Raw genomic sequence first — 7,175 nt, 5'->3', positions numbered from 1 at the left:
CCTCGGCGTGTGAACCCAGCCGGCGCGCCGGGCGGCGCAGGGCGCGCGCTCAGGGCAGCCGGGCGCGCGGGAAGAGCGGAGCGCGCGTGGAGACGACGGCGCGCGCCCAGGGCGGCCGGGCGCGCGGGCAGAGCCGGGCACGGGCGGGGAAGGAGGCGCGCAGCAGAGCGGGGCGCGCGGTGCTCCCCACGGGTCTACCGCAGCTCCGACGGGCTTTCGGTTGACCCCGGCTCAGCGCCGCGCCCGCGTCCGTTAGGAGCCTCCCCAGCCGGCGCCGCAGCCGCCCATCCCGGTCCGCCTCCCTCGCGGCTTGCAGCAAGAAGGGCAGCCGGACCCAGCCCGGAGACCCGGAATCCCACGGCCGACGCGCATCCCGGCGCCTGCCCCGGCGCTGGAAGAGAAAGTGAAATGAAGCGCCTTTCCCCAGGCAGCACCTACCGGGTCCCCAGTCCCGTGCAGCTGCCTCGCTCCTCCAGCGCCGCCGGTCCCCGCCCTCGGGCCCCAGGCTCCGTTCTCTTTGACAATGGCGCGTCCCCTTTAAGGAATAATCCGATCGGGACCGATCCGTGGTTAAACCTCCCTCCGACTCTGATTTTAACCGGATTTCTGTCTCTCACAGAGCCGACGGGCGCCCGGCGGTGCTGCGAGCTCTGCCCACCCCTTCCCTGCCCCGCCCACCCTCTGGCCTTCCTGATTGGCGAGGGACGCTACACCAGGAACAGCGATCCTCGTCCTCCACTGGCCGGCCCCCCCGCCGCTCAGAGTTTCCCCACCTTCGCCCCGCCCCCCTCCCCGGGTTGGACCTACCTCTAATCACTCTCTTTCCTCGCCTCCAACGTTGCTTTGGAGAACTGGCAGTCAAGGCTCACCCTCCCGCCTCCGGAAAGCGAACTTTATTTTTATTGGTAGAAAGACATCTTCCTGTGCACCTGATTGGGCAAGAAAGGGCATGTCTGCACGCCTCTTACCTATTATCACTCTCCCTGGACGGCTGAAAGACAGCCGTGGAGTCTTCCCCACTTTGGCATCCTCTAAGCCTCTTTCCCTTTAAATGTTGGTAGGGGTCGAGCACAAACAGCCTATACTAAGGAAGGCGGGAAATGGAGATGGAAAGGATGCAAAAATCTTCAGATGAGGAGCACATCACACTAGCTGTGGGATCCTGAGAACCCAACCCTGCTGTCTCCTGGAGTGAGAACACCTGAAATCCTAGTACTAGCTCCTACGAATTAAGCAAGTTCGCACCCCCTGTCCACTCTGCTCTCATGCTTGATTTTCTGGCTTTGTGCACCCGGAAGAGTTTACGAAGGTGTCTGCAAACCTAGAGGTTTCCTTGTTTGTCTTGCAATCAGACATACAGAAAAGCAAGTCCTTTTCAATAGAAGTTCCGTTTAGGTCACGTCCTGTGTGTCGTACTGGCGTTTGCGCGGGAGCTACGATATATATATAAATATATATTAAAAATGTTATATATATAACATTTTTAAGATTAAACAGCTTGTTCTCTCTGGTGATGTTCTCAAATTCCCTCTTGCTACAAATGCGGACACGAGAGGCCAGTGGCACCTTTCAGGGACAAGCATGTCTACCCAAAGGAAGAGGGAGACCTCAGTCAGGAAAAGCGGACCTTGTGGCAGACGCCCTGCACTTAGAGGGACCCTGCGACAGCCTCGGGGTCTGCATTAGCGTAGGACCAGGTTCCCACCCCAGATATAAGAAGCGAAGGTTATTTCCAGAAAAACTGAGCCTGGTTATGGCTTTGGGACCCGCCAAGAAATGTTAACAAACAGGTTAGTCAAGTGCTCTCCCCCTTTTTGCGATGGTCATTGAGATACTCTGGACGTCAGGGCATCCGTAAAGGTGCAGAGATCCCACAGTGGAATCCAGTGATGCCAAAAACATGGCTGTGCTCAGCGACACCCTAGAAGCCAATCCAGCTCAGAAAGAGAAATAAGCGTAGAGAGTTGAGAGATAAGACTTTATCTCTCGCTCAGGGACGGGAGCTATGAATACCGAGGAGCAATAACAGAGGGGGACATGTTGGGTCTGAGGGTGGTTTTGAGTTGTGTGTACATATTTGCAGTAGTGGGGATTTATTCAAGGGACTCGTTCATGCAAGGTGAGCCCTCTACCACTGAATTAAAGTTTCAGCCCTTACAGGTGTCACAAGCCAAAACAAGGGACGGGAAATTAGCTAGTTTCTAAGGCCTTCACAAATACAGGTGCCTAATAAATACCTTTAACTAATCCTCTATCCAACCTACTCCTCTAGAAAGTCATTCCTCCTTTCCATATCTGCAAGGGAATTGCTTTGAAGAGCCTCCCTCCCCCAGGGTACCCTAATCTTCCAGTATTTAAGTCTCATATAAAATCACATGCCCTTGTCATGTAGCATGCTGTATCCTCTCACATATTGTAAATAATCTCTGGAGTGTTTCTAATACCTAATACAACATCAGTGCCATGGTAATCATTTAGTGATGACAAAAAAAAAAAAAAAAAAAAAAGTCTGTACATGTCCAGTACAGACACAATCAGGGTGGAGCTTACTACATAGCACATGCCAGCAATAATTTAAATGCCCCATCCTCCCAATATTTTCCATCCAATCACCATAGGTGGATCTTAATATATTATAAACACGGCTGAAAATAAGTGTAGTTACTATCTATATAATTAAAATTAAAATACATATTTTGAAAATAGCACAAGAACAAAACCTCTGGGAAGAGTTCCTTGGTTTCTTAAAGAAGTCCCGGGTCCTCCACTTTCCACATTTAAATGTGTTTCCCTGTAAAACAGCTGACAGTCATTGACAGCACCATTAAAACGTGGCACTTATCAGTTTAAAAACAGTTTCATCTATCTTACTGAGACAAAAAAAAAAAAAAAAAAAAAAAGCATAGGCCTGGACTTTCTAGAACGATTTCCAACTCTGTCCTACATATGATACTTCAAGGGTTTCTTTAGGCACGAGCTGAGTATCACCTAAACACTCTGACTAAACAAAGAAGTCCCTTCTTAAACTGACTCCAGGCCACCTCTCAAGTTTCTTCACTGATCATTCCTCACCTGACAGTCAAGCCTCTGTGCCTTCAGCCATACGGTGGCCTTTGTGAGTCTGACCTTCCCTTCTTTCCTTCCTGGAGGACTTTCCTAGCCATCCAAGTGGCTGGCCCAACACAGGTGTTCACTTTCCTTACAGGGTCCTCCCTGGCTGCACCCCCTCCCTAATTTTTCCTTTGTGCTCCTTTCTTACTGAATGTGTACTATTCTGATGACAGGCATCACACTGAAGACAGAAGCTAGATGTTTCTTCTCTGTCTCTTGTGCAACCCTTGTTTGCTCTGGAAGCTCAAGGCCATGCGCATGTGTCTTTGCTTCCACACCATTTAACCTGATATCTGGCCTAACTGAAGGCTTTCACTGAATGCCCAGCAAACTGAAATGATGAGCAACAAAAGCTAGCCCACAAGCAAAATACCTTCTAGTCCTGAATACCATCCTAAGAACAATGCAATTTCATAATATTTTATTGTAAATCTAGCTTCGGTCTAAATGTGTTACCCAAGCTATCCTCCCATATCCTTTTATTTCATACACTTGTAAAGTATCCAAAGACATTACGGTACTAACAGAAAGCAGATCGTAAATACACATAAAACTTCGGTCCCATTCTTCGCATTATTTCACATAAGAACTTTTGTTTTTAAGGTTTTTCAAGACAAAGAACTAGCTCTGTAGACCAGGTTGGCCTTAAATTCAGAGATCTGCCTGCCTTTGCCTCCTAAATGCTGGGATTAAAGGCACGGCAATAAGCACATTTTAACAGCAAAAATTAAGAAAGTTGTTTCTTTAGAATCAATGAGTTTTTAATTGAATGCGTTAATATTATGGTGAACTTTCAGGGATCTCTGGGTGACTGTAGAATATTCTTTGCATTTTACATTACTTTATCAAAGTCTCCCTTTCATCTGTTTTGTGCGCATTTGTGTGTGTGTGTGTGTGTGTGTGTGTGTGCGTGTGCACGCACGCGCGCGTGTGCCTCTGTGTGGGGAATGTTCATGTATCTGCACATATGTACAGATACAGATGCATGTATGTTCATGTAAAGGCCAGAGACAGAAGTTAAATGTGATCCTTTATCTCTGTGCACCTCATTCTTTGAAACCAAGTCCTCAGTGAACCCAGGCTGCATGGCCAGTAAGCTCCAGGCATCCTCCTGTCTTCACTTCCTGGGTGTTAGGATTACAAGTATGCACCTGGATTTTTATATGGATATTGAAGATCCTAACTCAGAAGAATCTTTAAAACAAAAGAAAACAAAAACAGGGTCTCACTCTGGCTAGGCCTGGCTGACCTGGACCTCACTGTGAAGAGCAGGCTACCCTCCAACTCAGTGACCCACCTGCTTCTTCCTACCTTGTGCTGGGACAAATGGTATGAGCCACCACACCCAGCACAAAAAGCACTCTAATTCCTGAGCCATTTCCATGGCTCTTTTGCCCTATCTAAAAAGTTGGTTGGAAATTAATATATTCTTAACATTTTCCCCCATAGTATTCAGAAAGACAAAATAAATTACTTGAAAAATAAGAAAAAATATTTTCTTATAATATTTATAAGGAGAAAAATTGTATTTTTTTTTGCTCTATTGTAAGTAAATGTTACTGAATCATCACAATTATACTGTTTGCTTCCTCTCAGAATATATGAGAAAAATAATATTTCTTCTGGAGCCTTTTATGTTGATTCGGGTGCGTGTGTGCATGCGTGTGTGCGTGCATGTGTGTATACATGATTGTACATGTATGTTCATGCATGCATGTGCATGTGTGTAGAAACCCCTTGGATCCATGGAACTTGAGCTGGGAACTGAACCCCGGTCTCTGTAGGAACAGCCAGTGCTCTTAACTGCCGAGGCATCTCTCTAACCCCTGTTTCTGAGGTTTTTGCAAGTAAGTCTGGATTCCTTTTTCATCTGCAATGCTTCGTAGAGTTCCTCCTCTTGGGAAACCTTGATGCTCTTAAAAACAATTTTTGAATCCTTAGGGGATTTCCCTGTTATTTGTCAAGGAGGAATATAATAAATATTTCTGTTCTTTTTAAGAAATATTTTTAGAGCCAGCAAGATGGCTCAGTGGGTGACAGTAGTTACCACAAAAGCCCGACAACCTTCAATCCCTAGAACCCATATGAAAAAAAAATGTAGTAGCACAAATCTATGATCCCAGTACTACTAAAGTGAGCAGGGAGGCAGAAACAGGTGAATCAGGACTAGTGGAAGCTTGCAGGAGTCGGAAGTATGCAGTGAGGCAGAAACAAGAAACTCCATCTCAGCAAGGCTTTGGAGAGAACTCCCCAAAGCTGTCTCCTCTCATCATGAGTATGCACATTCCTGCTCCCCCCAACACTCACAAATGAAGTGTAAATAAATAACATCTTGCGTACATGGCATGCGCTTTCCTTCAACATTTAATCACTTAGGTTACTGCCCCATGTCTGTCTATCCTATGTAACAGGATGATGGCATGATAATGCCAACCACGCTGAAGCATGTGAAGGAATGTCTGGGTGATATAAATATAAATCATTTTGCAACGAGACAAACCAAGCAGATATAAGTTCTTCATGGTAGGCTAGTTTAAAATGGCTAACCAACAAGTAAAGAAACTCCCAATGGCGTGATGAAGTCTGGAAACATATTCTAAACTGGAGTACATGACGAATACCGATAAGACTGTCTCAATTACCAAAATAGCATGTATTTTGTCCTACTTCAGCTCTTATATATTTTTTTAATTAATTTATTTTTATTTTGTGTGCACTGGTGTTTGACAGCATGTATGCCAGTGTGAGGGTGTCAGATCCTCTGGGACAGGAGTTACAGAGAGTTGTGAGCTGCTACATGGGTGCTGGACATTGAACCTGGGTCCTCTGGAAGATCAGTAGTGCTCTTAACCACTAAGCCATCTCTCCAGCCCTTTATATCTTTTTTAGATCATTTATAAATTACATATTTTAGTGCCCTTTCCAAAGTCATGAATGGTAGCATACACCCATAGTCCCAGTATTCTGATGGTGAAGGCAGGAAGATAAGGTGTTCAAGGTCATCTTACCTACATAAGTTCGAGGACCAGCCTGCGCTACAAGAGGCCCTGTCTGAAACAAAACCAGCCAACCAAATAAACAAAAACAAGTCTATTATCCCAACATGATGGCAGCACACACCTTTAATCCCAGCACTCAGGACGCAGAGGCAGATAGATCTCTGAGTTTGAGGAGAGCCTGGTCTACAAAGCTAGTTCCAGGATAGCCAGGGCTATGTAAAGAAATCATGTCTCAAAACATTCCCCAAACAAACAAACAAACAAACAAACAAACAAAAGCACGATTATTAATTGAGGTGCCTTTACCAATAATATTGTAACTTTATCCAAAGTATTTTACTGCTGGTTGTTAATATGTTGTGATTTTGTTATTGTTGTTGTTTTTCCATCACAGAGGGAATTAAAGAAAGCATCATAGAAAAGACACACGGATGCAGTTCAGTCCCTGTTGTCTACCCTGCCATGAAAGTACCACTGAATCCAGCAACCCAAATCACATGCTGTAGGTAATTTTTGGATTTTTTTAAAATTAAATTACTTGAAAGACTGAATGGCTTGCTTTCCCATGACTAGTTTTTGTTGTTGTTTATTTGTTTTTCTTTTTGGCAGGACTGAGAATTGACCTTCTAATCTCATGTATTCAAGACAAGAGCTGTACTGTCAGCTCACATGTCCCACCCACCCACCCCGAACAGCTCTCTGGCAGGTTGAACTTGAACTTGCTCCCTTCCCCCTTTCAACCCCTGAGGTTGTGTGTCCCACACCTGGCTCCTCTGTCACTATGTTGATGGTTATTAGTGCTCACTTTGAAATGAGCTCAAAAATCTTGCTAGGCTTCAACAGGTACTTTCAAGTACCATGCTAGGTATGATTTTGTAAGGAAGAGACAGAATACTTAAAAGATGGCAAGAAGCAATATTCAGTCTGTTCCCAGTGTGTTAATTACAGGAGAGTCAATAGGAAAACACAGGCACCTTATTTTAAGGGACTGCTACCACCTATCAATTTTTCATCTTGAATAGGATTTCATGGATTAACCAGAGAGCTAGGAAATATGATCGGGGG

The 7,175-nt window shown here is 45.3% G+C and overlaps 1 protein-coding gene across 7 annotated transcripts in view; it reads right to left on the bottom strand.

Moving 5' to 3' along the window:
* Positions 1–603, bottom strand: part of Fryl (FRY like transcription coactivator) — a 223,332-nt gene extending 222,729 nt beyond the window's left edge. For 5 of the 7 annotated variants that reach the window (XM_055629350.1, XM_055629351.1, XM_055629352.1 and 2 more), the window contains exon 1: positions 439–507. The gene's annotated coding sequence lies outside the window, so the exon portion shown is untranslated. Of the gene's footprint in view, positions 1–438 lie in introns of all 7 variants that reach the window. The other 2 variants (XM_055629354.1, XM_055629355.1) reach the window with 1 other exon arrangement.
* Positions 604–7,175: the final 6,572 nt, after the last annotated feature.

The sequence above is a fragment of the Psammomys obesus genome, unplaced genomic scaffold, assembly GCF_907164565.1.
Source record: "Psammomys obesus unplaced genomic scaffold, mPsaObe1.curated_primary_1811, whole genome shotgun sequence".
NCBI lineage: Eukaryota > Metazoa > Chordata > Mammalia > Rodentia > Muridae > Psammomys > Psammomys obesus.
The sequence above is the reverse complement of the archived record's forward strand: the minus strand, read 5'-3'. Positions and strand labels throughout refer to the sequence as shown.